Raw genomic sequence first — 17,418 nt, 5'->3', positions numbered from 1 at the left:
CAAAATTTGCAAAGATCGGCGAATGCATGTGCAGCATGTCTGGTTTATATTTCTTTTATTCCTTAGTGTATTCATTGCACCTATTATTATAAACTATCGGAATGCCCACACGGTGCTGGAAATGAGGCTGCAAATATCTCCTGCCTCGCTGCCAGCGAAAAGCCTCCCCGACCAGACGAAGCCAAAGCCAGCGCGACTTTCGGATCCGCTCTCCCCTGTTTCGAAAAACTGCCAGAAAAGTCCTGCCTCGAGGGCCGCGTCCCCGCTCGGGGGCAGCGAGCAGTGGTCCGGGCGCCGCAGCACGGAGGGACGAGGCTGCCAGAAGTGCTGATTCACTGCGTGACCGGGGGGGTTCAGCAGCCCAGAGACAGCCCAGCGAGGGGGGCATCCCTGTCGGTGTGCAGGCAGAAACAGGAGGGAGGGAGCGGCAAGGGACTGGGTCCCCGAAATCTCTGCTCGATACACGCGTGTTGGTTCGTTTGTCAGAACGAAACGGGTTGATATGGCTCTAGCCATAGGGGGAAAAATAGTTGCAAATGCGCAGAAGTCACGTAAATCACAACTGCTGCTCTATTTTGCAAGAGAAATTCTCCATTAATTAATTTCATGACTTAGAGCAAATGTGCATGGCTGGAAACAGGGGATCCCGCTGATACCAATCTCGCAGCACAGGACACTTTCGTTTTTCTCTTCGAGATACAGAGCAGATGTACTCCCTGGCTCCAATCCAGGCGCGGACTAGGTGGTTTTGTGGCTAAAGCCCTGCCTTATAACCTGCTTAAGTCTACCAGCAACTTTTCTGTTCTGGAGTTGCAACATATCGCATGAAAAAAAAAAAAAACAAACAGGATTTTAAAATTCTCAGAGCTGTCACATTTATAATTAGAACGATCTGATACGACTGGCATTAGTGCGAGGTAGGAACATATCGCTGAGGGCCAAGCAGACAAACTGAACTATTTCTCGCCCTTAAAAAGGGGATTCTTCCAAGTAGAAATGTCAGAAGAGTCACAAGGGCTCTGTGCAAAAGTAGCACCTCTTCATCCCCATACCTACTCTTAGAAAGTCCCGCGCCGCTGCCTAACTTAGCCCAGCAGACCATGCCACAGCCCCGAGCCCTGACAACAGCCCCGGCACCCCGTGCCAAAGCCAGATCCTCTTCCAAGTGAACGAGGCCTTTTCCAAAGACGCAGGGTGTTTTGGAGCTACGTGCAACATCCAGAAACCCCGCAGAAAGAGAGCATCTCTGCTGGTATTACACATAAAATGCCCCACATAGATAAAAATGAGTTTTGATAAAAGAGTTTTGTTGCTGAATCACTACATGCAGAGCTGGTTGCCTTTTTATGTGCTGGTGAGACTATTTCTCAGGTTGTCTGCCCCCATTTTAGAGAAAGAGAAGAAGGAAGGAGAGAGGGAAGGGAAGGGAAGGGAAGGGAAGGGAAGGGAAGGGAAGGGAAGGGAAGGGAAGGGAAGGGAAGGGAAGGGAAGGGAAGGGAAGGGAAGGGAAGGGAAGGGAAGGGAAGGGAAGGGAAGGGAAGGGAAGGGAAGGGAAGGGAAGGGAAGGGAAGGGAAGGGAAGGGAAGGGAAGGGAAGGGAAGGGAAGGGAAGGGAAGGGAAGGGGCAAGGAGGGAGGGAAGGGATGTTACTGTAGCTACTGAATCAGCACACGAACAAGCAGCAGACAAAACGAGAACGGCTGCAAGGAACCTGGCAGCACCAGCATGTTCAGTGAAACAACAAAATAAGAGTCTGGAAGACAGGAGAAACCCAGAATGCAGATACTAACTTTTTTTTTTTTTTTTTTTTTCCTGGAAGAGGATTTATCATGCCAGATTTTGGCTGTCTCTTAATACCCACACCTGGCTAAATACAAATGAAATTAATTTTCCAGCTGCAATCTTTCCACATTTTGCGCACGGTGATTTGCTGAAAGAAACCTTATCGCAGGGTGTCAAAAAGGAACATAAAACATAACACGTAATATTTTCTGCGAGACATCAACCGTAATTACATGAAACCTAACGAAGCTACTCCAGGGAGAAGTGGATGGAGCTGCAGAGCGAAGCGCATGCCCCCTGTGCCCAGGGCACACATTGAAGGCTTCCCTGCAAAGCCGTCTGCACTTGACCCAGTCAAGTATAGTGGGAAGACTACAGGAAATCACATGTATATATAATAAAAGTATGTATAAGAATAAGAATAGCAATATGCCTGCCATCCAGCCAGTGGAATCAGTTTGAAAACTGCATGGAGATGACGATGCTGTGGTCATGGATTAGGCTGGGGCTTCCTACATGACCTGAAATGGCCACCTCTTCCTCCTCCCTCTTCCTTCTGTCCTAAATTAAATCACTGTTCTTAAAAGTTTTACATCTAGCATCACATGGCCAGGCCTTCTTCCAATATATGTAGTTTTTACTGAAAATCAGTAGAAGCTGCCTGTACCCTAGACCTGGTGTTAACGCAGACAGGTGGTTAGCACCATGCAAGCGGTGTGTGAAAAGAGGAGCTGGTGACGTACCTGCACCACAAATAGGAAAATGTTTCCTTTGAAGCTAGGGTAGGAGTAGCTTCCCAGCTCACAGTCACTGTCATCCAGAGCCCACGTCCAGGCTCTCTCAAAGGCTCCTGTTTTAGGGCTTAGGAGAGGGAAAAATGGTGCTGTCCTTTAGTCCCTGTCTCTGTGCTGCACCTATAAATGACATCTGCAGGATAGTAACAGTATACTTTCTGTGAGGGTCATACTAGAAATGCACTTGGCTTTCTTTCTTGGAGCCAGGCATGCCCACAACAGGCAGGGACCCCTCCAAACCGGTCAGAGTTGAGCTAAACAAGCATTGGGTCTTTTACAGTAAAAAATCCACAATTTCGTGAGCAAGTCAGTGCTGAAGAAAAATCCCCTTTCTTGGTATTAAAAGGGCAACTTTCTTTCTGGTATTTTACCTGGCCCCGTATTATCAAAAGCACGATAAATTAATGGCTATAACTATGTTATGGCACCTAAAGGTCCCAATTTTTTAGATTTTGCCCTTCTTTGAAATTATTAGGTTGCACATTGGCAATAACCCTTTGAAAGATATCGCCCCTTGGAGAAAGCAAACTAGCACGCTGCCTTTCCCGAGTAAACTAGAGGACACCGAATGCGAGGTGCGAACAGAGCCCTTTCCAAGTATGACAAATGACAACCAATATTTACAAATGGGCTCAAGAAAACTCTTTGTAAGGTTTTTTGCTTTAGTTTTCAGTATTAACGCTTGGGCTTGCACCCAATGTTAATCCCTCCCATATTTCTCAGCTCTTGTGTAGAAAACACATCACGGTCGTACAGCTGCGGCATTCTGAAGTCTGAACAACATGCTGTACGTGCCACCGTCTGACATTTCATTGACAACAAAGGCCCTAAGCACGGGAGCATTTTTAGAGATGGGATTAACATAATGAACTCCATCTCTATGGGCTCTTCATGGCATTTCTTTATATATAGAAGTGCAAAAAAAGACCCAAACCAGAAATAAATGGTTTTTTTTCTACTCTTTTAGGGCACAGTCCCCTCTGAAATAATGGGATTGTACTGTCCTAAAGCAGAGAACAGTCTGTAAGTGCAGGAGTACATTCTTACTTGGAAGGACAATATAATTAGTAAAAAAGAAAAAAAGAATAAAAAAGAAAAGATACTGACATTTCGGTGAGGCAAGTATGGGACGTGCACTACCACGACGTTATAGCTGGTAGCATAAGCTCCATCATGAGACAGCGAAATGAACACCAGTACCAGCGAGCTTTCCAGCTGGAACTTCCTACCACCTCAGAACTGAAATCATCCGTTCGCAACAATGCAGAACATCAAAGTTTCAAAACTCCTAAAAACACAACAACAAAATTCAACAGATTTTGCTGAATATCAGTTCCAAGTCAACTGGTCCCTGCGTGCAGGCAGCACTCACAGCCACTGAACTCAGCCTGGCTTTGCCAGAAGCCCAGCCCACATTGCAGGATGGTCCCAAACACAGGGAAGAGAGTAGTGCCTTGAGGAGGAGTCAGCAACTTTGTCTGCAATGCTCTGATCTTCCCTGCCTAAAACTTCAAGAAAACTCTTCATTGAAAAAGCGCTTGGCAGAGTTTCCATCTCTTCTTGGCTGGGCTCACTAGCCAAGTCTGAAGTACACAGAGCTCTGCTTTATGTTTTCAGTTGCACGTAAGTAAAACTCCACAATATTCATGTTTGTTTCTCAATGAAATGGAGTAATCATACAGCTATCACTCCAGCCTAAATGGAGCTGCTAAAAAAGCAGAGTTTAGATAATTAGGAAGTACAAATTCTGCTTTTTGTGAATTTTCTCTCTCCTTCTGGTTTGTCCTTTCTAAAGTCCTGCATCCCAGTATGCCTTATCGTAGCCTTTTACAATCACATTAGAATTACCTAGGCATCTATATCAGTAACTTATTCAGACCCTTTTGAGGATGACAATAGATAAACACGGCAATTTAGTCAGACCTCAAAAAACAACTTAAAAAATTAATGTCGCAAAGAAGCCTTACTAAGAGTTCAAAGAAGAACTGGCAAAAATCCCGAAGGCCACCAACTGCAGGACTAACCTGTTTGCAACTGAAATGCTGGCTTTAAATTAACACATTCAATCCGTTTAGAAATAAAAGACGCAAACTCAATATGCCAGCCACTTACCAAAAAAAATGGGGGAAATGTCCCTAGTTACTGTAAAAATTGAGGGTATTTAGCAGCTTTCCTAAAAGTGCTGGCAACAAGCAGAATTGTAACTCGGTTTCTCTGGGAAGCCCTACGGTGCTTTCTGAAAACAGAATGCATTTATAGCCCTAGTCCAGATCCCTCCATCCTGGTTCACAACCTTTGCTTATGGAAGACAAGTATTCTACATAGCAGAAGGAGGCAGCACTCATTTCCTATTGTACTTCTCTGTGACCTGAACCCGCAGTTATACAAGAGCGGGAAGCATGGACAATTCATTCTTAATGCTAGCTCAGTCCTGGCCTCTCCTGGGCACTGGCTGAAAATAATACTAAACCATGCTGAATCATTTACAGTAGCTTTATGATGTGGATTATCATTCAGAGAGGACTGACCAGACCCATTCACACTTTTTTCATACAACAACGTAGACTGGACTCCAACCGGGCTGTAACCAACGGCACCCATATTGGCATCAACACAGAAATCATGTAGGAGGCTCACACGTGAGATAAACTCGCTTTAAATTTATCCTTGTATTAAACCTCCAGTAATTGCCATGCCCTTGTCTCTCCTGTCTGCATAGGCAGTGCTTTAAAACTATAAGCTACTCAGACATATATGCAGTTTTTTATTTCAAGCAGCTTCCCCACTCCTATTTTCAGAAGGATGCTAGCCATTATGAGAAAATATTTTGTTAATTAATGCATCCAGCAGTTGCACAGGTTTCTAATGCCTTTGCTAAAATAATGGCCCTTTATTCTGCTTCTTCCTTCAGACAGAGTCTGGTCACAAGGCATGGGAACAATTTACCTCCTCCTGGATACACGAGGTGCTGTGCTACAGCACAATGCAAAAATGGGAGCTTCTCAGTCATGCAGGACCTGGTCATATGGCTGCCCACTGAATTCCTGCTCTTTCCACCATCATAAAAGGGAGTACAAGATGCTGTTGCCATTTATATTCCGCTGATTACACAAGCTATTTTCATGGCAGGACTATGCTGCTGCATTCTTTCTCACATGCTGGACAGATTGAGCGTTTTTAGTGGATTCTGGTAAAATGGATGTTGGTTCTGATAGTACAAATCCATCAGGTAGGGAGCTTTTACAATGAGTCATTTTAAGGTAATCTTTGTACACATCCTTTTCAAATAGCCTGAACCCTTTGAGCAATAAAAGAGCACAAAAACAATAGTGGCTGTGAGTGGCAAAGAAATGTGTAAAAAGCTGTTTTTGTTAAATGTTCACTCAGAAAACTAACCTCTGTCTGATTTTAGATTGGATTTTTCTAAGTGTGTTCCTATTCTTACAGCTGTGTTTCTAAACTAAGGGAAATAAAGGTTTTCATTGTGGGGCACTTTCACTTTTACTAACGATTATCAAGCATTTATGTTTTCTAGTGAACTCCTACACTAAATAAAAAGAGAATATAAGAATAAATCTTTAAAAAAGAATCAATTTGCTGCACATCAATCCCTGCAGGCCATGTGCTCATAAGTCAATAGTTTAAAATGAAAACATCTGATCAAGGTAATACACCTGTTAAAGGAGCATAAAGCTCCAAACTCAATGGTGAAATATAAAGATTATGAAACCTCTTAAAGGAGCCATCAAAGTAAACTATTAAACAGATACATCTGCTTCACACCAGAACACATTCCATCAGTGCCACTCACGATAAATGAGCATTAGGACAAACATTTCATAAACCCTCTGCAGAAAATAGGTTTTTCAGAACATGAGTAATTCAGCTCAGGAAAAGAAGAAAGTAATGTTTTAGCCTTCTGTGCACTTTCTAATCAAGGATCTCCAAGCAATGCAAAATATTAATGATCTAAGCTCATCACAGATCTGCACATTAGCAATGTATCATTCATGTTTTACAGATGGAGCAGCGATGATACACATATGCAGGATGAATTGACTACAGTTACTGAGTGCATTGAGAACCGAGCTCAAGTGCCCACCAAAACTCACAATGAATCACTACAATTACTATTACTACTACTATTATGCAGTTGGACTAGCACTTCTCCTTTCCTACGCCTGTGGTTTTGCCTTTTGCAGCTTTGCTGGAAGGGGAATTAAAGTCCCACCTCAGCAGGGACATCCTTGCAGTCTCACAGCCTTCCCCCCAGGAAGTGATACCGATCTCACAAGGCTGCTTTTTTCCAAGACACTCACTTGCACGCATGCTGTTGCTATTGTAGAACCAAGGTTTCTTTTTTTTTGTTTCTCTATTGTTCCTTTTTTTTTTTTTTTTTTTTAATAATTTGAACAAAGAGTGCTAAGGCCCCTTCTGAGGGATTTTTGAGCCCCTTTCCAAAACCTTCCGGGCCTTTTGAGTCTCGCTTGTAATTAGTCTCAACCATATTTTGTAGTCCTTAATCCTTCCGATTGCAGATAGGGTTGGCCAGGAGTTTAAAATGGAGGGAGGAGTTAATATATTAACTGCAGGTTTCCTGCTCCAGACTTCCTTTCTCAACCTTTCTCCCTTTTCTTTTTTCTTTCTTTCTTGCTTTCTTTCTTTGCTTTTTTGCTTTTTTTTTTTTTTTTTTTTTGAGACTGGGGCTTTGCAGCCATAAGAGGAAGAGAAATACAGTAGCACAGAAAGGGTCAGAGAAGGGGCAGGAATTCTCCATCATACAACATCTTTCTTTTGGGCTTTTTTCCACTTCCCAACACACCAGTGGCACAACATCCACCGGCTTCAGCCACCCAGGGAAAGGCTTTAACACGCCTGATAATGCTGATTTCACACTCCAGCATTTCCCAGTTGCACACAGGAAAGCTGATCCGAGTGCCTAAACTTTCTCAAGGCCTCCAGTGCTTCTTGCAGGCTCTTCCCCCTCCCTCCCGACACAAAATCCCTCATGTTTAGCCTCAGACCCAGCCGGTCCGGGTGCTGGCAGGAGATGAAATCACGCTGCAGACACACTCAGCCGAGGGGAGGGGATGCTTCAAACCGCCCGGCACAGGCGAGACTAAAGGTATGCCAGTTTATTCACCCTGCGTGGCCTGTTCCTGCCAGACACCCTACGCACACACCTCCCCACGCGGCCACACGTGCTTTGGGGAAGCGAGCCGGCCCTGATCCTGCAGGCGCTTCACCTTTAGCTGCGGTGGTGCCGGGGGTAACGTGAGCCCCGGGCGCCTTTTGCTAGCGGCCCCGGGAGCGGCGAGCAGGATTACTCACACGAGTAAAGTTACTCATGTGACGCGTTTCCAGGAGCGGAGCTTGAATTCCTCACACCTCTGAAGTTACCTGACGGATACCCCACGGGCAGATACCACCACCATGCGCCGGCTGCTCGGGCCGCCGCCGCGGCGCGCTGCGTTTCACACACCTGCCAGAACAGTCCAACCGCCACCGCCGCTATCGCGCTTTACATAACGCCGCGTTTTCGGCACTGTTTCTTGAAATGCCCTGTGCAGGTGTCAGCCTGTTTAAAGGGTACAATATGTGTGCTCGCCTTGCATTCCTGTTCAATGTGTAAATCGTTACCTCTTGGAAAGTATCGCCTTCTCGCTTCTGACATTTATGCAGAACAGTGAAGTCTATTTTGCCAGCTATGACTTCAGTGCCGCTCTCAATAACTTTAAAGATCAACCATAACAAAACAAAAAGGCTTCTGAATTTTATTGGCACGTGCTGCCACAAGAAATACAAAATATGTGCAGCTGTCACCACTGATACTTTAATACTTTTTTTAAAAAGAAAAGGAGAAAGGAAATCTAAGAGAATAAAAGAGCAGTCATAGCCCACAAATCTGCTCTGACCTGTAGGGCCACGTTAAAACAGCTGAATGATTAAAAAAATAGTCTTGTCTGGAACGTGGAAAGCAAGGTAAGCTCAGCCCTCAGCAGGGCACCTTCCGCGGGCGTCATTTACAAACCCAGTCAGCCCGGGCCGAAGGGGTTAATGTCAGACGCACGTTATACCCAGTGATGCCTTAAATAATCATCACATGGCTCCTGTAATCTGTTCCATGCTGTCAGCACTGGGTTAGTCATAATAATATCAGATAAGAGCTGTTCAAAGTGACATACTAACCAACATGAGAGCCACATGACTTTCTGGCTACGCCGCTGCCCTTCACCTGAACTTTGGCTTAGATAGCTTTACCCCGGGACAGCGCGTGCGGCTGTTACGGGGCGCTTGCCTGGAGCTGCCAGGGGTCCCCTCGGGTTTTTTTTTTAACACCAGCCAGCCCCTGGGGTGAAGGAAACACTTCTGCTGGCGGGGGCATTCGGGGTGACTCTTGATCTTTGTTCAGCATTTGCTGCCAGGCCCTGCTCGGTGGGCATGTGGGAGTTAGGCCGGGCAAGGCCGGCGAGTGAGGAGAGGGGCGAGGGGCGAAGAGGCCGCTGGCCGTGGGGCACCCTGAGGGGCATGAAACCGGGGCCGAGCACAAGGACTGCAAAGCCTTTCAGCAGCGAGAGCAAACACTGGGCCGGAGAGAAAGCACGGGGTCAAAAGGAGGAATGATTAAAAGGGAAACAGAGAAACGGGTGTGTGAAATCAAAACTTAAAAAAAAGGAGACAGAGATGGTTGGTATGTGCACTGAAAGACAGCAAAAGAGTGAAAGCATAAGAAAAAACAAGAGCTCCAACCACAGATCTCTGAACCCTCTCACGAAGTGCCTTATAGCCATTTCCAGAGACAGGGATCCATCTCCTTCGTCTGCTGTGCCCAGAGGCCAGGCCGGCTGAGGGGGAGCCAACACAACCTCGTGGAACAGCCCTCTGCTGTTTCAGACTGCGATTTTTTAGACAAGGGACCGGTCTGCTTAATTTGTGGGTGCAAAGTTTCACACGCAGTGGTGCCCTGGGGTGGCAGGATGTTAAAAAACAAACAAAAAACCCCAAATAATTAATAACACCAAACAAAGCCCAGCAACTGGCCATGAACTAACTGGGAAAATGGTAAAAACGTCCTGCTCAAACATGAGGTGAAGGGAAATCTGTTGCAGAGCTCCAATAGATGTGAAGGCATCCTTCTTGACAGGGATGCATCCTTCCTGAGCTGCAGCAGGACAAGACCGCGAGGGGGACAGCAGGACCGCCAAGGAACAAGGAGAGCTGTGCAAGGTATTGCAGGGTATCAGCTTGGGCAGAGGGCAGGGAGAGGAAAAGGAAACGTAGAAAGGGACTGTTGTGTGAAGGAAGGGGGTTAAAGGGAAAAAAGTAAAACAAGCAAATCAAAGCCAAAAAAAATACGAAAGAGAAAGCATTAGAGAGAATTTAAAAGAAAATGGAAAAAACAATGACAAAAAATATTTAGCTTTTTACTCCTGAATTACTTCTGTCCTTATGAACTGCAGCACACTCCACGTCTATCTTCTAAAACAGCACATTTTGCACCCTCAGGAAGAGATTTGGATTTTGAGTCTCGTTATGTGCCCAGCTAACGTTCATCTCTGCAATGTCGAACTGCCATTCTGCACCGAACACATCCCTGTATTAGCCCCCCGTTAAGCCAAAAAGGACAGGGTCAGACAAGCTGGGTGCAGCTAGGGCATTCACAGCGGAAGGGAGAGAAGGGGCAAGTGTTTGGTGCTCGTCTGCCACCGGCCAGCTGGGACCGGCTGCCCAGCCTGCTCACCCAGAGCTGGCCTGAAGAGGCTGGAGAGGCTCCTGCCGCCTTCAGGGGATGGCTCAGGCTCTGGTGTGCCAAGAACGATAATCTGTTTCTCACAAAGATGTTCCTTCTCCGGCACTTGCAGGTCTCTTGGGTATTATATTAATACCTGCTCTGGGTATCGCACTAAACTCAGAGAGGAAAGGAGTGAACACACCAAGACTGACATAAAGAAGCTGGGTTGCCTGCAGACAGTGGATGTAAATAAATGCCTCTTGGCTCAATTAAAACTTGAATCACTCTATGGAAGGATCCGTATCCTTCCCTGTACTGCATAGGGAAACGAAAACAACTATGTTCTTGAGTCCTTAATTTAAGTGGGATAAATCTTGGAGCATAAATTTGGTTCATAAAATTGGATAACCTACATTCCTGCATTGTTCTTGTGAAGAATTACCTCTAGTATATAACTTGGATATGGTGGGAAGACTACCTAGTGTCATCTCAGCATCCAGCTCCCTATTTTCCTACCTAACTGCAGTATGAGAGTATTTTCTCTTCTACTGTCCCCTGTCAAAACCAGCATTATGTAACAGTTAGATGGATGGAAACCACTCCCTGCTTTTTTAAGACCTCTAGCCCTAGACAGGGCTCTAGAATGCACTCACATCTTCCTCTATGAGTTGCTGAAGGTATGATGTTAGCCCTCTTCTCTTACTGAGCTGTGCAGAATTTTGTTCCAAACTATGCCATTTATTATTCATTATTATTTAATGGGACCAAAGAATGCAATACGTGTAACCAAGAAATATGCCAAGTAATGTTCTTTCCTTTAATGGCTGGATCAAAGGGAAGTTTATGAGGCTGGTGCTGGCTCAGCCAGTAGTGGCATTTGCCCCAGATCCTCCGCGTCAGAGTCGAGCTCTACTGCAGCGCACCTTGCTAAAGCACACTGATTTAAAATCTGGGACCAAAAGGTGTGTCAGGCATCTGAAGTTCACTTGCCTTCATGAGCTGTTTTTCCCTTTCCAAATAAATGCTTTTGGAAGACATTCCTCTAAGCCAACTTGCAGTAAGTGCTTAACATAGCATCTTGGGTACTCAAAAAGCAAACAGTCCTTGGAGACCACTCTTCCTTCTCACGCTGTAAATGCAGGCACTGGGTGATGGAAAGGCTCTGAGACGTGCCAGAAAAGGGACAATTTTCTGATTTCTCTCCTTTCTCCTTCAGTCACCAGCTGCTTTATCAACAACCGGATCCCACCCACCCCCTCCTCCCCGTAAGATTTGTAAACGTCTCTGGAAAAGTTGTAAAACTAGCTCTAGCAGGATACGCATTCACACTAATGCTGAAGACTCAACTGTGATAATTTAGCAGATCATTAATCCCACTCTCTAAAGGAGCCTGTAAAGCAGAACTAAATATGCAAATCCTCTTGTGCTTTAAACTTGCATCTGTCTGTCCGTCCATCCAACTATCTATCTATTGTGCCAGAATTCTCCTAAGATCATACTGTATTCTAATCCACTAATGTAGCTCAACTGGAGCATACAAGATTAAATTAGAAAAAAAAAAAAAAGATGTAAAAATAACGTGAAGTCTCAGGCTACCAGAGGCCTCCGTACCGTGGGTAATCTTACAGACAATGATCTCCACCACACGTGCAGAAAGAGGGTGCGCGCAGCATGGGGGGGTTCGTAAATTAGCCTTTTATCACCACGCACTGACATTCAAGCACCGATTACTGTAAGTCGCAAGTGCAAATGAGGTGGGTGGCCTCTTTCTAGTCCACTTCACTGCACTGCAACACAATCTGGCGTGACCTCCAATTCCTATTCAGGACAGTGAATGCTGTGGTACCAGGGGGTTTGGGTATGCTGGCATGGCTGCAGGTGGCATGCTTGTGCAGTAACTACCCGCACTGTGCCTGGGGCTAGACATTTTGCTCACATGAGCAATAAACTCTCTCAATCAAATGTAACTAAATGTATGATTTACTATTTGCAGCTATTCTAGCATGGAACTATTCCTGCTTTAACTCAGATTCTTTTTTCTTTTTCCTTTTTTTTTTTTTCTGGCTTTAAATCAGAATCCTAAATGAACATTTAAAAATGTAATGATCTTTGCTCCTTAAAAATTGCAGTATCAACGTCTATGGGGCACCTTCACAGCCAGCACTGCAGTGATTTTTAAGATGCAGCACAAATGATAGAGTGCTAACAAATGCGAAGTAACATTGCGGGTGAAAGCTCAACAAACAATCCTGGACCCTACCCTATGTACATCAAGTCCAGGTGGAAGAAATGTCCCCCATCTCCTCTGCAATTCTGCAGAGCAGAGTATGGTGAAAAGAATATGCAAAGCTCACAGAACCTAATCCAATGGAAAATACCAGCTCCTGCTTGAACCACAGGAGCTCTGGAAGGCGAGAGACACCTTATTTCTGTTCAGGGGAAAAAGGGGCACTGTGCAGATGGGGAAGACCCAACTTCAGCAGTTTGTGTCAGGGAATAACAGATTTATTCATGGCTGGAAAGCCCTGTGGGGAGCTTCAGCAATCTTAAGGCTGGAACTAACACTATCTCTCCAGCAGCCACAGGACTCTGCTCCTGTCTGGAAGTGCAGCTGATGCTCCCATATGGGATTTAGCTGCTGGCAGAGAAACTCTCTGATTTGCTACAGAAACCTCCATTCTCCTCCCTCAGCCACTTCAGTGCACTGTGAGGAGAGCTACTCATCTAGGGAGACCTAATGGGCTGTGTCCGCATCTTCCACCTTTAAAATCTTCCTGTTTCCTCACCGAAAAACTCATGCCTAGAGTATTCCTCCAAGAGACTTGTGGTCTAAGGGACTACTTGGGCTTAAGGAAGGTTCCTGTCTAAGGACCATCTCTGGCTTCTCACTGCCCCAAGTAGAAACCGGTATGGTCCTATATGGAGTTTGCCACTGGACTTGAAACATCAGAATCCAACCGGATATTGGCTGAGACCTGTGGCTATGCCATGGTCTCTTGAGCACTGTGGAAATCACCAAAAAAACACCATGGGGTACTTGTGTGTCTGTTTAGGCTCACGCAAACTTGTACATTTACTGTATATACTCAGAAACCTGCAAGCATTCCAGTAACCAAGCAGCATCATCCAAAATCCCATTTAGACTTTTTCCTTCTTCACAGCCTGCTTCAGCCAGTTTCCTCTTCTCATTGTCCATGCCAAATCCTCTGGGTCCAGCTCAGTGGTTTGGGCCTCACTTTGGAGCCCAGTGTCCACTGGAAGATGGGAGTAGAGCAATGTTTGAATCTTTTTATGTCAGACATACAAGACAAGACAACACAAGCAAATGCTTTACAAAGGCATGTAAAGTTACACAGGCAAATGTGAATAGCTACTGTTTCTGCTACTGAAACCAGAGATGCAAGTGGTACACAAGTGTCATCAGGGCTTTGGCATACTGACACTCGCACCTCGTGCAGGGGACTTGGCTTTTGGTGGAGGTGGTTGGTGGGATAGGAAAAGGAAAAATGCACACATAAATGTATATATATCTATAAACACACAAAAGATATGCAGTCAGATTTGTGAGTGAGGAAAGGAATAGTAGAAGCAAGCACTATAATTAGTTCTGCAATTAATTTCAAGATAGAGCATGACGACAATGCTAAACCAGCTCCTTAACCTCCACTCCTAACAATAAGGCTATTCTCTTCTGGTAATCCTATGTCTCACAGGTCAGGAAGCACTGTGTTTTGTCACTCAACACATACGTGTTAACTCACACAGGGATGTGTATCTTTATGCAGTTGTATCTACATTTACGCACAGAAAAAAATGTGACCTGGTTATGAGTATTTGTTTACTAAATTCTTCACACCTCAAGCACTTCAAACCCAAGGAAGAAAAAGAGAGAGAAAGTCAAAGAAAGGAGAGAGAGAAGGAAAGAATGAGAAAAAGAGGAAGGAAGGAAGGAAGAAAGGAAGGAAGGAAGGAAGGAAGGAAGGAAGGAAGGAAGGAAGGAAGGAAGGAAGGAAGGAAGGAAGGAAGGAAGGAAGGAAGGAAGGAAGGAAGGAAGGAAGGAAGGAAGGAAGGAAGGAAGGAAGGAAGGAAGGAAGGAAGGAAGGAAAAGAAAGAAAAGCACAATCTGATACTTACGTATGCGTATCTTTTTGTCTGCCAACTGAATTGAACTGGCAATAGAAATTAAACCAAAGTTACAAGTATTCAGTGCCTAGATATTATTACAGTGTCCCATGTGCCTGGGTCTACTCCAATAGGAAACAGCTCAGAAATTAAAAATAGGAACAACAGGGACTTTTAAAAATGAAATCCTCACTCACAATGCACACACAGACACATTAAGATATTTACTTTTATGATATGTGTCAGCTCTACACCAGAGACTTTTACAAATACCCTGAATGTGTCCCATGCTGTATTGCAAGTACTGGGTACTCAGAACAACATGAGTTTTCTAACTGGACACCATTGAAACCACAAGAAATTATAGGTATTTTTTTCCACAACATTTTAACAAGACTTTCATTATCTATAAAGAAAAATTAGAATAATTAGCTTTATAAAAAATGCCATTTGCTTTAGTAAGTGTTTAGCTCTTTTCCTTAGTAAATGAATCACATCCATCCAAATTTCAGGCTCACAACAATGAGCTGCTCAAGAACACAATACAGCCTACTCTAAAAGCATCTTCTCATTGCCAAAGACAATAAGTTTACAGAGGGAACGGCAAAAGTAGCCAAGCAGTCATACTCTGTCTGCATTCTACAGGATTATCCCCAAATTCAGCTTCCTGCCATTTGGGAACCACAAGCATTGGTCGAGGAGGCATTTTACCGACTACTACAGCATACTGCAGAATGCTCTATGCAGTATCGCTGAAAGGGAGGTAGAAGAGCTAGTAATTCTGCTCTTACAACACCGCCATAAAATGTACCCCTGCAAAGGGAAAGCTTAGCATTAATTGCTTGTTGTCAAATTCATCATTTTTCCCAATTTATTAGAATTTTGTGCATTGCAGCACCACCAGAATAAGTTTGTGAGTACTGCAATACACCAACCTTTATTCTGCCTTTGGCAAATTAATGCAGATATTTTGCCTTATGATAATTCCTAATTAATAAGAGGTTTAGGAAAAAGTCCCCATCATTTGGAACTCCAGTGGTACTACTATTCATTTGAAATTCAACTCTAAGGTTGTTGTATTTTTTTATTTTTTATTTTTAAAGAAAGATGTGGAGCTCACTCTTTACCACATCCCATTTATTGCAAGAATACTTAATATTAGTAAATTGGTCCCTTTGGGAATCTAAATGTAGGCACATATAATAATACACGTTGAAAACCATAATTCTATCATAATCACTTCTCATTTCAGGCCGTTGGTTTTAGCTGGTTTTTTTTGGGCGGGGGTTAATTCAAAAAGGAGGTTTCCTCACTGAAGATTTACAGTAAGATTTGAGTATTTACAGAAACAATTTACGTTTGGATCGCAAGCTTATTCATGCACAAATAACCCTTTCATATATGAAATTCTTAAAAGTAAAGCTACACAGTTAAATAAACTTGTGCGCCACAGCTTCACTTCAGGTAATCTGTACAATTTTCTGCATAAAAGACCAGCGGGTCAGCCTGAAAACCACTTATGAATGATTTAAAATATAGGAAAAACAATACAAGCCTGCACATCGAAGCCCAGGGCTATATTTTTAAAGGGTACTTAGTGCAGGTGACTCGTGTACAGCGTGTTCTTACGTCTTTAAGGTTTTTTTGAGCAGTGCGAGGGAGAGGCAATTTTAACTCATTCTGAGTTTGTAACTTCAGTAAGGGAAAAAAAATGACGAGGCTGGCTCCACAGTCAGCAAAAGCTCCCCACGTCGCTCACTTGAGCGAGCAGAGGAAGAAGGGTATGCGCAGGGGAAGGGAAACCAAGGAGAGGCTTAACCTGATTTCCACGTTTGCGTTTCCAGCTGTGCCGACGCGCTCCCCAGGAGCTCGCCCACACAGCGGGGACTGCACACGGCCGGCAGCCCCGGTCCTGCGTCCTTTGGGGCATCACGGAGCATCTCCCCGCGTCCTCGCTCCCACCGCCACCGACGGCTCTGCAGGTAAAGGGCTCCAGAGGCCAGAGCCGAGGGGCAGGATCCGGCCTGTCGCGAGGAGGTTTTCTTCAGAGGCACGTTGCATTTCCTTTTTAAAGTATGCAGGTTTTCCCCAAGAGAGCCGGAGGAGAGGGGAGCGTATTGTCTTTCTTTAAAAGGATGGTGCATTAGTGACTATATTTTTCTGTTAGATCCCAGTTTGTCTAGTTGGGGAATTTATGGACTTTTAAAAATAGATTTTGCCAAACAATTGTGTGGGCAACTGCTGACTTGCAGTCTGCGCGGTATCTTTCCGTCAGCCTCAGGAAGATTAAAGCAGGTTCTATTTTCATCATGAGGGAGCTAAGGATGTAGGCACAAAGGAGAAATTCACTTTTTGTCCACATCAAGCTGAGCCTCTTGCCAGACGATGCAGCGTTCGCTGCAACAATTGCCAATATAATGTGTTGCCTTCTATAGTCCCTTCAGGTTGAAGAATAGCCTTGTATTGCTACACGTAGAGAGCAGGAGTATTTCCCAGTCCCTGGGTCTCTACTTTAATGCTAGGACAATTTCTTTTCTAATTTTGCATGCCAAAAAGCTGGCAGAAAATAACACTGGCGTACAAAGGAGCAAAATCTCCCTGCATCATACACGTGAGGAAGGAAATACGGACAAAAATAAAACATCCTCTGAAAGATCACAGAATTATTTATTCCTGGATCTTCTTTTAAGTCCTGATTCTAATTCTGCAGCGTGAGGCTCAGAGAGAAAAGCAAGTCACAGCCTGGTATCTACCCCTCCTAGATGGAAGAGAGGGACAGGAGCCCTGCCAGCATATCTGTACAAGACAAACCTTGCACTGAACAGGACTAGAGGGACTCAGGAATGGAAATGATCTTCTCAGCCGTCGAATCCAGGCCCCTGGTGTCACAGGCTTCAATGTGGTGCAGTCCCTTTTATAAAGCGATCACTGGCCACTGGGAGGTATTCTCCCCTGCTACCCTCAGCCACAGGCTCTCCCTTTTTGTGGT

The 17,418-nt window shown here is 44.6% G+C and overlaps 1 protein-coding gene and 1 long non-coding RNA gene across 6 annotated transcripts in view; one reads left to right on the top strand and one right to left on the bottom strand.

Moving 5' to 3' along the window:
- Positions 1-17,418, bottom strand: part of PPARGC1A (PPARG coactivator 1 alpha) — a 361,741-nt gene that overhangs the window by 81,851 nt on the left and 262,472 nt on the right. Inside the window, exon 1 of one of the 5 annotated variants that reach the window (XM_080590856.1) lies at positions 7,976-8,013. The exons of the other annotated variants lie outside the window; for them this stretch is intronic. The gene's annotated coding sequence lies outside the window, so the exon portion shown is untranslated. Of the gene's footprint in view, positions 1-7,975; positions 8,014-17,418 lie in introns of those variants that run through there. 5 annotated transcript variants of the gene reach the window in all.
- On the top strand, positions 1,557-14,348 carry LOC308194700. Its single transcript, XR_013950812.1, has 2 exons — positions 1,557-4,198; positions 5,487-14,348. It is a non-coding gene; the product is annotated as an uncharacterized lncRNA (long non-coding RNA).

This window comes from Anser brachyrhynchus (assembly GCF_964034855.1).
Source record: "Anser brachyrhynchus genome assembly, chromosome: 4".
Lineage (NCBI taxonomy): Eukaryota > Metazoa > Chordata > Aves > Anseriformes > Anatidae > Anser > Anser brachyrhynchus.
The sequence above is the reverse complement of the archived record's forward strand: the minus strand, read 5'-3'. Positions and strand labels throughout refer to the sequence as shown.